The 21,171-nt window shown below is 41.5% G+C and overlaps 1 pseudogene; it reads left to right on the forward strand.

Moving 5' to 3' along the window:
* The first annotated feature begins 434 nt into the window (after nucleotides 1-434).
* Nucleotides 435-21,171, forward strand: part of LOC136164219 (protein Abitram-like) — a 53,875-nt pseudogene continuing 33,138 nt past the window's right edge.

Below are 21,171 nucleotides of genomic sequence, written 5' to 3' on the forward strand. Positions count from 1 at the left end.
GGAAAATAGACATTCGTCCAATAATCACAAATGTTATGTGTTAAACTTGTGGCAAATGCTACAAGTCAAAGTACAGGGGGTTCTGAGTAAATGAAATGGGCAGTGTCCCCAGCTCAAGGGTTAAGGAAGTCAGTTCCAAGGGAGCAAACTTAAAGCTGCAATAAAAAAGGAGGAAGCAAGAGCCAGTCAACATCCACAGAGAGAAAGACTTCCCTGGTGGCACAAACGGTAAAGAATTTGCCTGCAGTGCAGGAGTTCAATCCCGGGTCAAGAAGATCCTCCGGAGAAAGAAATGGCTACCCACTCCAGTATTCTTGCTGGAGAATCCTATGGACAGAGGAGCCTGGCAGGCTACAGTCCATGGGGTCACGAAGAGTCAGACATGACTGACAGACTAACACTTTCACTTTCAAGAAAGGTGTCAACAATAGCCAATGAGCCTCCAGGGAGAGAAGAAGCGGGATGGAGGATTTTCCAAGCCCTATGAGGCAAGTGCTTTTCAGAAAGAGGGCCTGAGTGAAGATGCAGGTAGCCCATGTACAGAAGCAAAGCGGGGTGTTGAGTGAGTGGTTACAGAGGCTGGGGTGGGGGTAGACAGGCAGCCCTTGGAGACTGCTTAGGACCTTTTTCTATATCCCTATATCCATTGGGTAAAGGTAGGTATTGCAGAACGCTGTTCACTCTGCTGCTGCAGCTCAGGGAGGCTGCATGGGGTGAACTTGAAATGATGCAAATAGGGTAGCAGGCTTACTGCCTTAAGAAACTGGTTGAAACACCTTTCCAGAGAAGGGCCAGTCCCAGCACATCCACAGGGGTAAACATGTGGAGGGAGCTGCGGGCCCCTGGTCTGGCTTCAATCCTTCACCTTTCCACCTCTTGCCCTTGCATAAGCCGCTTTTTCTGTCTGGAGTTCTTTGTGGTGTCATATATGTATGAGCACTTCATATACCACAAGAGATGTCACAATACAAGGTACTGTTTTTAAGAATATAAGGCTAAGAAATCTCCACACTGTTCTCCATAGTGGCTGTACTAGTTTGCATTCCCAGGGAAGACCCAGAGGGATCGGGTGGGGAGGGATGTGGGAGGGGGGATCGGGATGGGGAATGCATGTAAATCCATGGCTGATTCATGTCAATGTATGGCAAAAACCACTACAATATTGTAAAGTAATTAGCCTCCAACTAATTAAAAATAAATAAATAAATAAATAAAATAAAAGTGTTTTAGCCACCCCCCCCCCCCAAAAAAAATAAGGTTAAGTCAGACGGCACTCGGAGCACACATCTATTTGAGTCATGAAAAATGGAGGCCCAGGAAGGGTCAGACATTGCCCAGCATCATCTTGCAAGGTAGAAGAATAGAGATCCCAGCAGAAGAGAAGCTCTGCTGACCTCCAGGCCTGTGTCCTTACATCACACCACTACTCTGAGCAACCTACGTGATAATTCCACCTGGACATCTCATTCTTGATCTGTATAAAATATGAAGCAGACAGAAAGTTGCCAGTTTAGGTTTGAGTCCCCTAGACAAATATCTAAAACCATGTGAAACCGGTTCTGATGTGATGTAGCCACTAACTATGCCACATGCATCACAATTCAACAGATCCTCCAGACTTGCTTGGTCCTTCTTTTCTGACACATAACCAGCACTTCTGAAGCATCAGCAAACCTCTCTAAATAGTGGGAAAGCCTCTGTTGGTCAATGAAACCAACAGATTTGTGGATTTCTAAGAAATGCAATTCACTACCACTTGGTGTATTTACAGACTTTATTGATAGGAGCAGGGGAGCTCAGTCAGTCTTGGTGTAGGGTCACCATCTTTTGTATAAAGAAAAAACCGTGCAGAAACAGAGAGGAAACCTGCGGTTGGACAGAAAAGAAAAGATCCTTGCATTGGAGCAATCTGGATGAGGCAGAGTTGCAGACTGCAATTTCTGGTTTGCTGGGTAGCAGGTGGGGTTGAAATAGGTACAAAAAAGGTGTATCAAGCAATTGCAAAGACAAGCAGTGTGGGTGAAATGGAAAGCAAGGGCGTTTAGAGGTCATCAAACCTGTGATCTTTAGTCTGGAAATTTCCCTGGAAAGTTCCACGGACAGAGGAGCCTCTTGGGGATACAGTCCAGGGGGTCTCAAGAGTTGGACTCAACTTAGTGACTGAAGCACCAAGCCTGTGGTCAAATCCCAACGGCATCATTTGATCACCATGCTTGTTTGGGAAAGCTGGTTTGTGAAGACAGTAATTGGTATTTCATGGAGCAACTGGGAGAATTAAAGGCAACAAATCAACGTGCATATACTGGATGCTCATTAATATGTGTTCCATCTAAAATCAGAATCTGTATTTATAATCTTAAAAGTAGTTTTAGACTAACACTCTCTTGGGCTAAATATTTTCCTTAAATGAATACCAATCCTCGGCTTTACCCCTTCCCCACACACACAGTTGCTTTTTCCTTATGTTGACTAAAGAGCATCATAAGAGACTAAAGTTGCCATCAGCAGCCCTGATTATGGAGATTTTGGTTAAAGACAGGAATCTTTCCAGCAGGCTTGCCACAGCCAGGCATACACAGGCAGGTGACAAGTGCTGTCCGCGGGCATGTCTTGTTTTCTGTGTGTGATCAGAGAGCGCAGAGGGCCTCTCCCCTCTGGAGTTGTGTGTGTAGTTTTTCAGAATCTGTCTGTTCACAAATCCAGCCATCTCTGTAAGTTGCCACATGCCTGCATGGGTCCATGTGTTCTGAATAAAGTTTTCCACAAAGCACAGTGCCAGGTTGGAATGTTGGTGCTGAATGAAACATATTTGAATTTCATAGGAGGCTGCTTCAAACCAGGCTGGGGCCCTAGACTATAAAATTTACGAAGGCACACTCTGAATTAATCAGCAAATATATACTAATTCACACTGACCTTTTTTCAAGCTGAGGCCTTTTTATCACTCACTGTGGGTTTAACATTGGCCTACCGAGTGTTATTACAAAGGACTCGATGGTTGGCCATAATTATATAATGCAAATGACATTTGCTGTTTTGTTTGAGCTTATTCCCTCAGATGTTTCCTTCTTTTATCACACTCTTCACACATCTGTGTCCCCGCCGTGGCTCTGCTGGCTCCTCCTCTCCTGGTCCCCAAGTTCCTGCGCTGTCTGTCCCGACTGTCAGGCAGACACAGCCCGCTGTGAGGATGCGGCGGCTGCGATGCCTGCCTCTGACACAGGTTATGTTGACAGCTGGTCGGAACAGGTGTACACTGATTCTACCATCAAATGGCAACACGCATTTGGCTCCCTCCCAACGCACAGGCATGAAAAACCTGTTCTCCTCACATTTCTTTGGAGATTGATTGACTGTTCTCTGACACGGCGCACTGTGACTGTTTGTAAGGTCCCTGGTCCTTGGCCGGCTCAGCCTCGTTTCAGGGAAGTCTCAGAGAGGACCTGCATGTGGCGCCATGAATTATTCATCTGCTTCTGCGGGATGGAGGTGAGGGAGCATGGAGTATCCCGTCTCCTCCTCTCTACTCCAAGACCCGGAAGATACTCTGCTACGTATCTGGGGAGTTCAAAGAGCAAGGGGCTGACTGCTGGAGAAAAGAGCACTGAGGAGGTGCATCGATATTTGGATTCTGAGATGATTTAAAATAGGAGCAGCATTGTCCAAGATCCACCGCATCCTGTTACCGACCCAAGTAATTGCAAAATGGTGATTTAAAAACTGAACCCAAGTTAAACTGCTCATCCCTAGGAAGCAACTGAAAACTGGGTTTGGTCTCAGTTAAAAAATAAATAAATAAATCCCTATGATAAAATGTCATGATTAATTTTTTTAAAAAAGTTCCTGTTGAATAAGGCAGCCTTGTGACCAACTGAACACTGTAACAATTCTCTTGAGTGGATGACGCCTGGTTGAACTCTGGGGGAGCTTTTCTCTCAGTCACAGATAAAGGTTGTACATTTTTTTTAAAAAAAAAGAAGACAAGAAAAAACAAATCCTGTTACCAAGCAGAAAAGGGGTTGGTGAGCATGTCAAATGCACCTGGGGGTCTAGGGGTGAGCAAGTCAAAAACCATAATGCTTAATTCTTCCATTTCCTGCAGGACACAGCTTTCCGGGAAAGCCAGGCAGATGTGGAGCAGGGGACCTGCTTCCCAGTGACTTCCCACCATCACCTTCCACCCTTTCCCAGAGCCCTGGACCAGCAGTTCCTATCTGGGCACATTTGCTCTGCTGGATCTTCCCCTCTTTTTTTCCTGGCATGCTGACTCTTATTTTCATCCCTAATTCATTCTTTCATTTCCTTTGGTGAGTAGAACAAAAGAGATTCAAAACCAAGATGGCTGTAGCAGGAAGAGTGAACTTACAATTAGATGAGTGCTTCATGAGATTTTTATCTCCAACCCTACAAAGGCAAAGCAGAAATCTGTGGGCTTCTTTTGGGGAATGTATAGTATCAATGTCTAAAGGCATTTTAGGGCTTCATGCTCAGAAACTGCCATTGTTATCCTGAATTGATGATGCTATATTAGCACTCCACCAATTCATTTTGTACAAAGGTACAAATCTAATAAACTCATCTCAGAAATAACCCCAATGTATTCAGTTGCTAATGCCTCAGCTGCCTAATGTATTTGTATACAGCGGAATTCTAAATCCAGTGGAGAATTCTGAGATGGGTTTATGCATTGCATGCCTCTCATAAAACCTTATTTGAACATTTGATTCCAGTTTACATTTTATTAGTAAAGCTCTCATTTTTCATTCAGAAAGCAAAAGCAGAGGGGAGGAGAAGTACATTCCTGCAACTTCAATTCTGTGTCCAAATAACTTACAAGATGGACACAAAATGGACAAGACTATGACTACCTTGAAGACAATTACAAAAAATACTTAATTAGGATGCAATGCTGGTTATTTTAAGCCATACAAAAGAGTTCTGTACATAATAGAGTGGCTGTTTCATGCAGCTCATATGATAAAATTCTCACCAGTCTTAAAATGACAGATGTAATATTACCTTTAATAAGTGTCTACCGATGCATGCAAATTGAATTAGATAGTGGGAGTACAAATTTGTCCGATAATTAAGATAAAATTTCATGTCAGCTTAAACCCTGGTGTATATTAGTAACTCTGTATATTTCTTTTCTCTGTTCTCTACCAATTATTTTTTTAGTGTAGCTTCTTGATTACTGAAATAGGCTAAGGGGGTAAAAAATTGGCCCCCAAAATGTATTATTATAAATGGAAGCAAGTCAAATCCCTGATTACTACTCAGTTTATGCTAAGTTTAAAAATATCAAGCATAATTCAAAAACTTAAATTCAACTTTGTATTAAGTTAGTGTTCCTGGGGTCTCATGAAGTGTTACGATGCCCTTAAGGCTAATGCTGAGCTAATGCCATTTAGGGGAAATAAAAACACAAAATTTAGAAGTCAATAATTTCATTGATTTAGAAAACCTAAGTTTTAAACTGATTCTGCAGTGTTTTCTATTAACATTGCAAATAAACTGAGTGCTCAGTGTAATATTTTATTTATGAAAAAATCTTAGAAGGTACACACACACACACACACACACACACACACACACCCCTTGTGTGCACACATGCAAAACACCATGCTCACATACACAGCTTAAAGGGTAAGTATTCTGCATGGCATTCAGCTCTATTTTAATACCTTCCACTGCTGTGATCACAGTCCCCCAAGAGAGGCAAATATCCTGAGCATTATTAAAAGTGGGATTATCCAATCTAATACTGAAGATTTGGGAACCAGCCAAGAGGAGTCAGAAGCATGAGGGTAAAACAAAGAGGACTTATCGGGGCGCAGACCACCGGGTTTGCCGCCCCTATGCTTGTGCCTGGTGGCATATGATTGACAACACCTGACAGGCGACTGTCACTTGACCAAACAATGAATGCCCTCAGATGCCACTGTCCGTGGGGTTTGCCTGCCACAGTGTCTACCCATGAAAGGGAAATGACTAGCTGTCCTGATGAGTGCACTGTCCTCTAATTTGAGCTTCACAACAGTCCTTTGAGGTTTTTTCTATGAGGAATATTTATATACTCCTTTCTATACAGAATACTAGTGGAGAAGGCAATGGCACCCCACTCCAGTACTCTTGCCTGGAAAATCCCGTGGACAGAAGAACCTGGTAGGCTGCCGTCCATGGGGTCGTGAAGAATCGGACACGACTGAGTGAATTCACTCTCACTTTTCACTTTCCTGCATTGGAGAAGGAAATGGCAACCCACTCCAGTGTTCTTGCCTGGAGAACCCCAGGGACGGGGGAGCCTGGTGGGCTGCTATCTATGGGGTCACACAGAATCAGACACGACTGAAGCGACTTAGCAGCATACAGAAAACTAGATTCAATGGGGTTAAATGGCTTTTCTAGGGTTAGAAGGTAAGTGACAAGGCCCAGGATCCAGATATGATCACTTCCACTCTAAAGACAGTTCTTAAGAACCACGCTGATGTCCAGACTCAGTTCTTCCACTTATTAGTCGTGTTCATGGCCAAATCCAGATCCAGGCTCCAGAGTCTATGACATTAAAGAGTTTGGCAAATCGGCCACTGTGGGAAAGTGGTTCCTACTGGGCTCCATCAGTTACTATCACAAAGAATGTGGGATTTGCTCCCCCATGCCAGTAATATTCTGGATGACTGTAGCATTTAAGTCTACAACCCCTATACTTATGGCCACCTTTCTTTCCTTCCTCTGCCTTGAAATATAATTTTGTGCCTTATGGTAATCTGACATTATTTAGATCATTCTTTTGTAATTTAGTACATTTTTGTATAGCAGCCTGCCCCCAAAACATCTTCATAGCTCTTATGTTATTTCTCAGACTAGCTAGGAAATTTCTTATAAAGGATATTTTTGGAACATCCCTATATATAGTGAGTGCTCGTTGTTCACCCACAGCATACATTCTCCCCTTTGTCCTTAGAAATAAAATCTTGACTTTTAACTGGACAGCTATGGACTAAGTCTAAAGGCTATGTTTCTCAGCCTCCCTTGCATCTCATTGTAGCCACAGGATTAATTTTGAGCTAATCAAATGTAAAGAATATTCTGTGGGACTTCCTTGATGTCTCCTTAGAGGGAGGGAGTCCTTATTTGGCACTTTCTAATGTTAGAGATCTTGGACATAAATTGGCTGGAGTATTTGCAATCACTTAAGATTGTGAAGTAATTTTAAAATTTAAGTTGCTTCCACTTCTGTTGCTGGTACCTAATTTTGGCAGATCAGTCTTTCTACTGAGAACAACTAGAAAATCTGAGGGTTTTTCGGTTGTTTCATTATTTTCTTCAAAACATCTATTTAAAGTTTTCAGGAGCTCTCAAAATGGTAAGGATTCCAGAAACCAAAGAGTAGGAGGGTGAGAAACGCTGCGCTGTCTTTCATCAGTTAGAGGATCTGAGAACAAAGATACTGGGGCTCCAGGGTCTGAGCCTTTGCCCTCCCAGGGGCGTTTCTGCTGGATTCTTCCCAAGGTCAAAAGTGGGGAACACAGAGATGTCATCCTTCAGCAGACTGATCTGGACATGCTGAGGAAGGTCAAGGAGTCCAAATGTTCTTATTAAGCTACCATCTCCCATACAGAGGACTGAAGCTCACTGAGGAATCCTCTCTCCTATCTCCTACAAAGCTGAACCACTATGCCAGTGCAGATACATATTCGTGACAGTCTTAGAAAAGGGAAGATAAATGGTCCTCAATTTCACTGCCTCTTTCCCCACTAGGGCATTCGTCAATTCCAGTGTGGTGGTTTAGAGGCTGAAAACAGGAAAAAGCCCTGACTGAGTTACTGAGAGCCGAGGAGAGCATTCAGCAGTCTGACAAGGCTGAGGGACATGGCCAAATATTAGAGTCCAGGCTCATCAAGCAGGAGGGGTCATGGCAGACACCCCAGGCTTCAGCTGGAACCCCCATAATGCCTACTCTAGAAATGGTCATGAAATAGATTAGTCTTCATGAAAACATGGTAGTGAAATAAATTAGTCCCTCAAATCAGCTCCCTAAATTGGAATAAGACGTACTACCCCTTCCCTAACTTCGTGCCAGAAATAAAAGCAAATTTTTGAGGGAATATGTCATCATTTTAGGGTTTCCCTGGTGGTTCAGCAGTAAAGAATCTGCCTGCAATGCAGGAGGCGCAGGAGCTGCGGGTTCAATCCCTGGGTCAGGAAGGTCCCCTGGAGGAGGGCATGGCAACCCACCGCAGTATTCTTGCCTGGAGAATTCCATGGACAGAGGAGTCTGGCAGGCTACAGTCCATGGGGTCAAAAAGAGTCAGACCCAACTGAGCAAATAACACATACAATACAATGTGTTCACCACATTAAGTTTGGTTACCATCCATCACCGTAAAACTGACTCCTTTCACCCATTTCACCCACGCCTAAACCCCTTCTCCTAGGGTAATCACCAGTCTATTTTTTGTATCTATGTTGTTTTTATTTGTTTTGTTTTTTAGTTTCATGATGCTTTCAAATTGTGGTGCTGGAGAAGACTCTTAAGAGACCCTTGAACAGCAAGGAGATCAAACCAGTCAATCCTAAAGGAGATCAACCCTGAATACTCATTGGAAGGACTGATGCTGAAGCAGAAGCTCCAATACTTTGGCCACCTGATGCAAAAAGCCGACTCATTGGAAAAGACCCTGATGCTGGGAAAGATTGAGGGCAGGAAAAGAAGGTGAGAGGATGAGATGGCTGGTTGGCATCACCTATTTGATGGACATGAGCTTGGGCAAACTCCGGAAGATAGTGAAGGACAGGGAAGCCTGGCGGGCTGCAGTCCATGGGGTCACAAAGGGTTGGACACGACCTAGCAACTGAACAACAACAAGTGAAACCACATGTTATTTGTCTTTCTCTGTCTGGCTTATTTCACTTAGCATAATACCCTCAAGATCCATCTGTGTCGTTGTAAATGACAACATTTCCTTCTTTTAATGGCTAAGTAGTAACCCATTATTTCTTTATCTAGTCATCCAATGATAGGCACTCAGGATGTTTCCATATATTGGTTATTATAAATAATGCTGTAATAAACATAAGGGTGCATATAACTTTTAGAATTAGTTGTCTTTGTATTCCTCAGATAAATACCCGAAGTGGAATGAATACCTGGATCACGTGAAAGTTCTATTTTTAATTTTTTGAGGAACTTCTATTTTTTTAATGTATGTCCACAGTAACCTACATTCTCATCAACAGTGTTCTAGGGTTTCTTTTCCTTTATATCCTCTTTGACACTTGTTATTCTTTGCCTTTTTCACAATAGCCATTCTAACAAGTGTGAGGTGACATCTCATTGCTGTTTTGACTTGCATTTCTCTGATTATTAGAGATACTGGTATCTTTTCAAGGGTCTAATGGCCATTTGTACGTCTATGAAAAATGTCTATTTAGATCCTCTGCCTATTATAAAATCAGGGTGCATGGATTTTTTTTTTTTCTTTCTTGCTATTGAGTTGTATGAGTTCCTTTTATATTTTGGATATTAACACCTTATTAGATATATGATTTTTCTCCCATTCAGTAGGTTCTCTTTTAATTTTTTTAATCGTAAATGGATATTGAATTTTGTCAAATGCTTTTTCTGCCTTTATTGAGATGATCATATGAGCTTTATCCCTTATTTTACTAATATGGTGTATCATGCTGATTTGCAAATATTGAACCATCCCTATATTCCTGTAATAAATCCCACTTAAACATGGTGCTCAGTCATTTTAATATACTTTTGAACTCAGTTTCCAAATATTTTATTGAAGATTTTTGCATTTATGTTCATTATGAATATTATCCTATAATTTTCTTTTTGTGGCATCTTTGTCTGATTTTGGTATCAAGGTAATGCTAGCTTTGCAAAATGAGTTTATAAGCATTTCCTCCTATTCTATCTTTTTGAAGAAATGAGATTAGGTGTTAAATCTTCTTTGAAAGTTCAGTAAAATTCACCAGTGAAGCCCTTTGGTGCTCAACTTTCAATTTGTTGTGGGGCAGGGGGTATTTACTACTGACTCAATCTTCTCACTAATCATTGATTTATTCAGATTTTCTATTTCTTCATGATTCAGTCTTGCAAGGTTGCATTTTTCCCAGAATTTTCCCATTTTCTTGTAGGTTGTCCTATTTGTTGGTGTATGATTGTTCATAGCAGCTTCATAATCTTTCCCCAAAAATCATGTTATCAGTTTTAACTCCTCCTCTTTCATTTCTGACCTTATTTATTTGAGCCCTCTCTTGTTTTTGCTTGGTGAGTCAAGCTAAAGGTTTGCCAGTTTTGTTTATATTTTCAGAGAACCAACTCTTAGCTTCATTGATATTTTCTTATTTTAGTTGGAGGCAATTAATTATTTTACAGTATTGTGGTGGTTTTTGCCATACATTGACATGAACCAGCCATGGGTGTACATGTGTCCCCATCCCAAGCCCTCCTCCCACCTCCCTCCCCATCCCATCCCTCTGGGGTGTCCCAGTGTACTGGCTTTGAGTGTCCTGTTTGATGCATAGAACTTGGACTGGTCATCTATTTCACATATGGTAATATATATGTTTCAATGCTAGTCTCTATTTTCTGATTGTTCAGGCTCCATGTCATTTATTTCCACTCTGATCTTTATTATTAGCTTCCTATTAACTTTGGAGTTTGTCCTTTTTTTCTAGTTTTCTTAAGTGTAAGGCTAAATTGTTTATTTGAGATTTTTATTTCTTGATGTAGGCCTGCATTTCTATGAACTTCCCTTTTAGAACTGCTTTGCTGCATCTCATAGATTTTAGAATCTTATATTTCCTTTTTCATTTGTCTTAAAGTAGTCTTTAATTTCCCTTTTGATTTTTTAATTGACTTATTTGTTGTTCAATAGTACATTGTTTAATCTCCACATGTTGATTTCTGGTTCCATACCTTTGTGGTCAGGAAAGATGCTTGATATGATTTCAATCTTATTTATTGATAATTTTTTTGTGGCCTAATATGTGATCTATCCTAGAGATGTTTCCTACACATTTGAGAACAATATGTATTCTACTACTTTGGGATGAAATGTTATATATATATATATGTATATATATATATATATATATATATATTTTGAGGTCATCTGGTTTATTGTGTCATTTAAAATTGTTTCTTTATTGAATTTCTGTCTGAATGATATATCCATTGATGTAAGTGGGGTATTAAAGTCCTTTGCTATTATTGTACTGCTATCTATTTCTTCCCTCAGGTCTGTTAATATTCTCTTTATATATCTAGATACTCCATTTTTGGGTGCATAAATATTTACTAATATCATATCCTCTTGTTTATTGATCTCTTTATCATTATGCAATGTCCTTCTTTGTCTTTTATTAATTACAGTCTTGGTTTTAAAGTCTGTTTTATCTGACTTTAGCTATACCCGCTTTCTTTTCTTTTTTATTTGCATGAATTATCTTCTTTTCATCCCTTCACTTTTAATCTGTGTGTGTCCTTACATCTGCTGTGGGTCTCTTGTAGGCAATACATGGATGACTCTTGTTTTCTTATCCATGCAGCCACTCTTTGTCTTCTGACCGAAGAATTTAGCTCATTTACATTTAAAGTAATTATTGATAAGTATTACTTATTGACATTTTGTTACTTATTTCCTGTTTTCCTTTTGTAGCTCCTCTTTATTTCTTTTTCTTTCACTCTCTTCTTTTGCAGTTTAATGACTTTCTTTAGTGTTACGTTTAGACTCTTTTCTCATTATATTTTTTGTATCTACTCTAAGTTTTTGCTTTGTAATTGCTATGAAATGTACATCTAACAGCTTATATAGATAAAATAGTATGGTTTAAGTTGTTAAAGTTTGAACAAGTTAAGTTTGAACACATTCTAAAAACTCTACATTTTTCCCTTCCCCAATGTTTCATATTTTTGATGTTATATTTTATATTTTTAAGTTTTCTGTATCTCTTAACTATTTATTATAGTTATAATTTTACTACTTTTGTTCTTAACATTTATACTAGCTTTGTGAATAGTCTATGACTTTTACTGTATATTTTCCTTTACCAGTGAGATTTTTATTATTATGTGTTTGTCTCTATTAGCACCTTTTCTTTTCAGCTTAAACAACTCCCTTTAACATTTCTTGTCAGGCCAATTATATCTGGATGATCAATCCATTGATGTAAGTTGGGTATGAACTCCTTTAGCTTCTGTTTGTCTGATAAACTCTATCTCTCCTTCAGTTTCGAATGATAACCCTGTTGGATAGAGTACTTGGTTGAAAGCATTTCCTTTCAGCATGTTAAATAGATCAGGCCACTGCATTCTGGCCTGCAAAGTTTCTGCTGAAAAACCAGCTGACAGTCTTGTAGGGTTTCCCTTGTGTGTAATGTGTTGCTTTTCTTTTGCTTCTTTTAAAATTCCTTGTCTTTAACTTTTGATAGTTTAATTAAAATGTGTCTTGGTGTGGATCTCTTTGAATTCATCTTATTTGGAATGCTCTGTGCTTCCTGGACCTTGGTACCTGTCTTCTTTCCCAGGTTAGGGGTGCTTTTAGCCATTATTTCTTTAAATAATTGTTACCTTCTTTTCTCTCTCTCTTCTCCTGAATCCTCTATAATATGAATGTTATTCTGCTTGATATCATCCCATAGGTCCCTTAAGCTATCTTTATTTTTTAAAATTCATTTCCCTTTTTGTGTTCTGTGAGTTCCATTCTCCTGTTTTCCCAATAATTCATTATTTGCTTCATCTAGTCTGCTGTTGAATCCCCTCAACTGTATTTTTCAGTTAAGTTATTGTATTCTTCAGCTTTGTGACTTGTGTTTGATACTTTCTTATATTTTCTAGCTCTTTGTTGAAGTTCTCACCATGTTCATTCATTCTTCTCCCTCTTTATGACCATTACTTTGGATTCTTTATCAAAGATTAATTATCTTTATTTCATTAGGGTCTCTTTCTGAGGTTTCTTTTTGAACGTATTTCTTTGTTTTCTAATTTTGCTTGACTCTCTGTGTTTCTAAATATTAGACAGAATAGCTAACTTTCCCAGTATTTCAGATGTGGCATGTGCAGGAGATGAATCTTATCATTCAACCTTACCATAATTCTTGGTTGTTTCTTGAACCTTTGTGATTGTCTGCATAGCCTGGTTTATTCTTTATAGGTCCTGGCTGTTGAGGGTGTGCCAAGACCTGTCAGTGTTCCAGCGAGATGGATCTCAGTCAGCACCTAGTTTCACACTGACTGGAAGCCAGCTCCTTACGCAGCAGCTTTTAAAGTATGCAAATATATATAGCCTGGTGGTACTGCATTCATAATTACTGCTGACCTCCAGATCAGGAGATCTGTAGATGTTCTCTGGGTGACAGTGGCAAAAATTGAGGCTTCAAATCAGTTTATAACATGCTCTTTTTTAAGATGTGCCAGCAAGCCGTGATGAGGCCAAGGGAAGAAATAAGAATGGTGTCTCTCTGCCTGTCTTCGATGACAGTGCCTCCCACTTCTAGGTATATAGCAAACCAGAAGCCTGTCCCTCAGGTTGAAGTTCCAAGACAAATAAACGGGCCTTTTTCACAGGCAGCCTGGCGATACATTTCAGTCTGCTGTCTCTGCAGTGTTCTGGGTGTGATAGCCTGCTCAGCACTCTCTTTAATTATTCACTCCTGTGGGGCCCAGGAACATAAGCCCTTCTGGCCACCAAGGCTAGGTGATTAAAAGGTGTTTGTTTCTGTGTGAAATGTGCTTACCTGCTGGTTTTAGAGAGGCTGTGGGAGTGTTGAGGGCAGGGCATATCCAGGGCTTCAGCAATGCAGGAGAAGAGAACGGACGCAAGACAAGCTTCTGGCTTTAGCAACTGTGTCCACATGTCACTTACCTGCACGACAAAGGCATATGGTACAAAAGTGGCACTTGCCAACATCTCCACTCTCAGAGAAAGTCCCAACTCACCCCTGTCCCATTGGTAGATGCTTAGATTAACAAATGAATCTCCTTCACAGATAGTCCAGACACTTCTCTAACTATTGCCTTAGTACCGGGTCCCAGGATTAGTGAGACTACATACACCCCTCAAAAGGAGTATCTTAGCTCCCCACAGCTCCCACAGCTCCCAGACATAAGGTCTGTTGGTTTCCAAAGCCAAATGTTTTGGGGGCTCCTTCTCTCCAGTGCAGCTCCCAAGTATTGGGGTGACCAACATGAGGCCTGAACTTCTCTCTCCTTTGGGGATAGCTCTGGATCCACAAGATCCTTCCCTCTTGTGTGTTGCCGTGCCAGGTATGGGTTTTTCTGTGATTCTGCATCTCTGCCTCTCCTACCCACGTGCTCCTTTTATCCCTTGTTGTGAAAGATCTGTTCAGCCAATTAACAGTTCGTTTTTAGCAGTGAATTTTCTATGTGTAACTATAAAAGTGGTGTGTGCATTGGATTTGCATAGATGGCAGATCATTACCTCTAAATGCATTTGTTGTTATTGTTCAGTTGCAAAATCATGTCTGACTCTTTGCAACCCCACGGACTGCAGCATGCCAGGATTCCCTGTTCTTAACCATCTCCTGGAGTTTCCTCAAATTCATGTCCATTGAGTCAGTGATGCCATCCAACCATCTCATTCTCTGCAAGGATCTTCTTATACCACCATCTTAGATTGCCTCCCAACACCCCTCTTTGTTAATAGAGATATAATCAGAGTTAATGTTAGTACAATTGTGGTTATCTTCTTATACATTGAGTATTCTGGGAAGAACAGAGAAAGGTTTATTACAGGGCCATGCAAGGAGAGTTTTTAACTGTATAGGATTTTTAAATGCAAGAAAGGCAGCCTTCATTCTGTGTGGCTATGATTTCAGGAATAAGACCTGTTTGCAGATAGGAATGAAAGGAAAACAGATTTCTGTTCAGTATAAATTCTACATTCTTTAATCTGACAAATTTCTTTTTTGAGAAACAACTCTGTATTATGTACTAACTTAGATTCTAGAAATGCAGAGTCAAATAAGACAACTTAATGTCTGGTGGGAGCAATAATTACTAAGCCTAAATTTTGAGTCACCAAGTCAAAAGCCTGTAGGGACTTGACAGGTCAAGTCAAGTTGGACCAGGAAGTGGTGAGGACTTGGTAAACTAGAGAACACAGACATCTCCTAAAAGGTGCAACTTCCATTCAGCTCCCCTGATGTAGGCCTTTGGAAAGGCAGCCCCAACATTTAAAGACCTTTTGATTTTTCCAAACTTGGAAAACTAGATACTTAGGTGAAATGTCCAAATGCATAAAAGATTATGCAGGGAAGGGCTGAATTCGACTCAAAGGTATCCATTTTACTACCTTCTATGTAGTGGGTAGAATAGTGACTCCCCAAAAGAGGAGTGTGTAAGTGGATGCTCAGTCACTTTAGTTGTGTTCAATTCTTTGCAACCTTATGGACCAGGTTCCCAATCCATTGGATTCTCCAGGCAGAAATACTAGAGTAGGTTGCTATGCCCTCTTTCAGTGATGTAGCCAGGGAAGGTAAGAAATGCTGATGCCCGTAAAAGCTGGAAGAGGGAGAAAGGATTTCCCCTCAGGGAGTTTTGAGGAAGCACAGCCTGGATAACACCTCAATTTTAGATGTCTAGCCTCCACAACGGTAAGAGAATACATTTCTGTTAAAAACCACTCAGTTTTTTGTGATTTGCTATGGCAGATCATTCTGTCTAAATGCATTTGCTGTTATTGTTCAGTTGCTAGGTCGTATCTGACTCTTTACAACCCCATGGACTGGAGCATGCCAGGCTTCCCCATCCTTCACTATCTCCTGGAGTTTGCTCAAATTCATGTCCATCGAGTCGGTGATGCCATCCAACCATCTCATCCTCTGTCACCCTCTTCTCCTCCTGCCCTCAGTCTTTCCCAGCATCAGGGTCTTTTCCAATGGGTCTGCTCTTCACATCAGGTGGCCAGAGTATTGGAGCTTCAACTTCAGCATCAGTCCTTCCAATGGAATATTCAGGGTTGATTTCCTTTAGGATGGACTGGTTGGATCTCCTTGCAGTCCAAGAGACTCTTAAGAGTCTTCTCCAGCAAGTTGAAGGTAAGCAAGTGTGCTTTAAGATTACAAGGGAGTATCTTCAACCCACTAGACAGAGATTAGGGGAGGAAGACTCAGGGAGGGCTTTCTGAAGGAACTGACATGCAAGTGAAGTAGCAGTTGCCATCCAAAGCTTCTGTGTGTTTATGTGTAGTGGGGAGAGGAGGGTGAGCACAGTCTAGATAGAGGTAATAATGCAAATTGTTCAACAGTGAGGGTTATATCATGAGGTAGTGAACTTGCTATCAAGCAAGTGTTCACAAGTACATATTGCATGACTGCTCTTTGGGGAGTTTGAAAGGCCATTTATTCACAAGATAAACATTATGCTCACTACTAGACAATATTTGCAATGCCTGTTGAACATGAATTCTGATGACCCTTGTCTTTTCCCATCTTATTATATCCCTGCGTGTTGGCAGAGTTGACTGCCAATGTCAGGCTTGTGAGTTGCAATGATTCCAGGGCACCATGCTGAGTTTCAAGGGGCCAGATCACTGCCAATCCCAGTCTCTGCATCCCATGGAGTAGAAACTGCATCTGACAGAAAATAAATGACCAAAACCCTCAGCCTAGGAGTTCTACTGCATCTCTTGACTAGTAAGACACAAACTGATTTTCTTTCCTAAAGAGTTTCAAGATGAGCCAGGAACAGAAATCTCAGGAGCCAGAAATTTTTGCATCTTGATTTGAAAAAGAGTCTTGATAATCTTTACCGAAGGAAAACTTTGGTAGAATTCACAGTCTAGGGGCTGTATTGGGCTAGACTCCTTGCTCAAATTTACAGAACTATTAAGTAGAGATGACAGATGATGTGACATAAATCCTTTCAGAGCTGTGCTGTTTCTCTCCACTTGCACTGTTTGTCTCTCAGTCTACGGTATGTGTACTCTCAGGTCAGGCAGAATGTGCCAGGGGAAATGCAAAGTCATAGAATAAGCATACTATATCTGCCTAGACCAACAGTTCCTGAACTTTTTGGTCTTAGGAGCTAATTACATAATTCTTAAAATTTATTGAAGAATTTTATGTAAGTTGTATTTATCAATATTTACCCTATTAGAAATCAAAACAAACTTTTGAAATGCAAGATTAAACAAGCACATATTTCAGTAGCCATCAGGGCAATAACACCAAAACATGTCACATAGCTTCTGGACATGAGAGAATGAGAGTGTAGTGATTTTACAGTGTATGTATATTGTCATGAAAATAGTTTTGACCTGAATGGGTCTTGGAGACCTCTCAAGAACTTTCTATTTCTCAAATATTTAGATAAAATTACATTTTAAAAAGTATTCACAATGTGAGTCAAAGGTGTAGGTAACGAATAGGTTAATCAATAAGTGATGCAAAGACAGCTGGTGATGGTAGTGGTTTTGTCACTAAATCATGTCTGACTCTTGCAACCCTATGGACTGTAGCCTGCAAGGCTCCTCTGTCTGTGGGATTTAACAGGCAAGAATACTGGAGTGGGTTACTATTTCCTCCTCCAGAGGGTCCTCCAAACGCAAGGATGAACCCATATCTCTTGTGTCTCTTGCATGGATAAGCAGATTCTTTACCTCTGAGCCACTTGGGAAGACCATTAAATGACCATGGAGCTGACTATATTCTACAGTCTGGGGTCAGGGAAAGCCTGCGTAAGCATGACACAAACTCAAAAAATGGTAAAAAGGAAGGAAGTGATGATTAGCCAGATAAAAGTAAAGTATCTGAATGGCAGATGCCACTAAACATTTGCAACATATTTAATAACTAAAGATCAATTTCTCCAATATGTAATAACTTTACTTGTTTTAAATCAGTACAAGAAGGGGCAAAAAATATGAACAAGAAATTCAGAAAAGAAATATTAACAGACAATAAATATATGAAAATGAACTCATCCTAAACAATATTTTAAAGCAATTTAAGGCACTAATAATGGTGCATTTTGTATCTACCAAATTTTCAAAAAGTGTAATTTTAATTGATAGCATAATACTGCTGGGAGTATAGGAAAATGGGTGCTCTCATATTTTCACTGATGGAAAGTATAAACTAAAATACATACCCTAGCAATTTATTTTATCTACTACAATTTTAATTAACAGTCAGCCATCTTTCACATAAAAATCTGCCCTACAGGAATTACAATTAAATAATGTGGATATGTGTACAAGGGATTTCTCCCTACAACACTTTTTGAAGAAACAACAAAGATCAGAAATGATACAAAAGTGGGCACATGGAAATGTCCATTAATAGGGGATGAGACACATACGTTGTACTGTAGTGATTAAACTGAAAACAATGCATTCATGAACAAGAATAAAATAGACTTCAGTGTATTGAAGTAGAAATAAATCTATTATATATGGTTAAATTTGAAAGCCATTTGTGGAGTGATAGGTATGGCACCATTTCAATGTTTGAAGAAAAAGAAATGTGTATATAAATATATCTCTGGAAGCACAAGAAATAGATGAGAAAGATACATGGCAAACCATCATCCTGTCATCACTTGTTTTCTCTAAGGAGTGGGATGAGGTTTGTAGGAGAATTTTATTAATGCAAATAATTTAAAAAGATGTGAAATTATGAGCAATTATTCTCCTTTTCTTCCACATGTTTTCTTAGTACATTTTAAGCAAAATTAGAGTTGATTTTTAATAATAAAATTTAATATCTCCAAAAGTAATTGCTTTGAGCTCTTCCCTAGATCTTGCTCTTCTCTGTCATTAATGAAACCTAGAGGAAAAGAATGAGACATCTTGTACCTGTGACTAGGCTGTGTCACCAAATGACCAAGGATCAAACGGGGTCCTCAGTTTAACCAAGTCGCCAAGGACACATGTGGTTCTGGGCTGGTTACCAGTGAGGTGCTCTCAGAGCCCCTCGTTTGGGTCTCTCCTCTGATCGCACTCACCCCACCTACCTTCCGAAGCTACCAAGGCTCCCGGACAGCTCCCCACCCCCGAACACATTCACACCCTTCCTCCACTCAGTCCTTCCTCTGTTCCCTCACCACTGACTCCCCAGGGATGAGCCAGGCAAACCTGGTGCGAGGGGTCAGTGATGCAGGGACAGAAAGGCAGAGGTCCTGCCCTCAGGGGAAGGGCGCAGAGGAGAGAGTCCTGTGAATACAACTGCCCACTCACACACTGCAGAGCTAAGCCAAAGGCTGCCCAGCATTCAGTGAGGGCCTGGAACAAGGCAGGTGCTGCTCTCCAGCCCCTCGCTGGGTCCACCGACTTCCCCTTGCAGCACTGAGACAGTATCCACAGCAAGGACTCTCTGTGTCTCTGTCCTCCAGCTCCTCCCAACACGACGGCAGGTGAGGAAGCTGCTTTATGGTAGCACGTGGTAGGAGGGGGCATCAGCCACTTGCCACTTCCTGCTTTCTAGCTCCCATTACGTCCCCTGAGCGTCTCGTCTTGGATCTCCTTTCCTCAGTCCTTCCAGAAAGACATTTCTCTTCCTTCTCCTCTCTCTCCTTCTTACTTCCTTTTCCTCCCTTTCCCCCTCTCTCCTTTCTCTCTCTCTCTCTCTCTCTGTCTCTCTCCCTGCAGCTCTGTCTGTCTTCAAGATTTGAGAGCTGAATGAAGCCTAAGTTTCTGACAGTTCACACTCCGCAGTGCTAGAGGCAGACCTGGAGCCAGGCTGTGGCCATCACCCGCTCAAGCCCTCAAAGTCCACTGTGGATGAGGGCAGGGCAGGGGCTGGAGTGAAGAGGGACGGGGCTCTGCCCTCCGCCTGCACTCAGCGCAGGGCAGCCTAGGATGCGGCAAATTGGGGGTCACTTGCTCTAGAAGGAAATTCTAATGATTCAGGGCTAAAATCTTATAACGGGGGAAAAAAAAAAAAAGTTCAAGAGGGTACTGTCAGTCCTCAGTACCTGTAAGGAAAAAAAAAAATCCTTTCTTTAAAGAAAAAATGAATCTTCTCTGCAGTTTGGGGTTGTCAGGAGAGCTCTGCCATCCCAAGGCTGTGACTGGCTGAATGGGTCCTCTCACCTTGCGGTCACCAGGCATAATAGTCTCCAGGGGACAGTCAGAGATGTGCTTCTGCCTGGCAGCCTGTGGAGCACAAAAATGACACTGGGCCAGAAGCTGGTGGACAAGGCCTGCCCCAGAGAGGCAGCAAGCATGGACCAGGGTGGACAGGCACACTCTGCCCTGGGCCTCAGTCTTGCTGTTTGTAAGATGAGGGACTAGGACTGGATGATCCCAGAACCTGCTGCTCTGATAATGCAGGGCTCTGATAGGGTGTGGCAGGTGTGGGTGGGGGAGATGAAGGGGAAGAGGAGAGAGAAAGGAGGGGGAGAGGAGATGGGAATCCTAGCGCCCAGTTCTCCCACACCCTCCTTCTGCCCACTAGTGGGGGCTCTAGGTGACATCTCATCACACCTGTGGCTGACCTGACTGTCCTGAGCCCTCCCTTCCATCCTCTTCTGAATCTTCCCCATGGACAGACACTATAGACCTCTCTTTCTCAAGCCTCCAGCGACACTTCATTCAGTGCCAAGGGCTATCTCTGCCCCATGATCTCTGAATGTCTTATAGGCTCCAAGTCGAGGTCTTTGCACAGGGTCACAGGGATGTGGTCACCACAGCCTGCCTCTGGGGGTCCTCCCTCAAATGCCTCTGCACCCTGCATGCATGAGACCAGGCATCATCCCTGCCACCATCAGACATTGAGACTGAGAGTAGGCCCCAGAGACCCTGGATCCCTCTGTTCCAGGACACCTTGCTCCCAACTGGTCCCTAGGTCTCTGAGCAGCACACTCTGAAAAAGGAGGCCACCCCTTGGGAGGTTCACAATGTAATTTTGTTCAGGGTAGCCTATGGTTTTAGGTGTTGCACAAAAATAAGGAGTTAAAAACCACTGAGGCCTACATAGGAACAAGAGCGGCATTCCATGGAATGTTCTCAGTCTTTTCGATGAGCTCAAGGCCTTTGTGCTAGTCTTGATGGCCTCCCTAATTTCAGTTAAGTTCCTTTTTAACAAGGAGGCAAGGAACTCTAGGCTCAGAACCTTCAGCAGGAAATGCTCAATACTAATGGTGACTCGGGACTTCCCAGTGGCTCAGAGGTAAAGAAGCTGCTTGCAGTG

The sequence above is a fragment of the Muntiacus reevesi genome, chromosome 3 (genome assembly GCF_963930625.1).
Source record: "Muntiacus reevesi chromosome 3, mMunRee1.1, whole genome shotgun sequence".
NCBI lineage: Eukaryota > Metazoa > Chordata > Mammalia > Artiodactyla > Cervidae > Muntiacus > Muntiacus reevesi.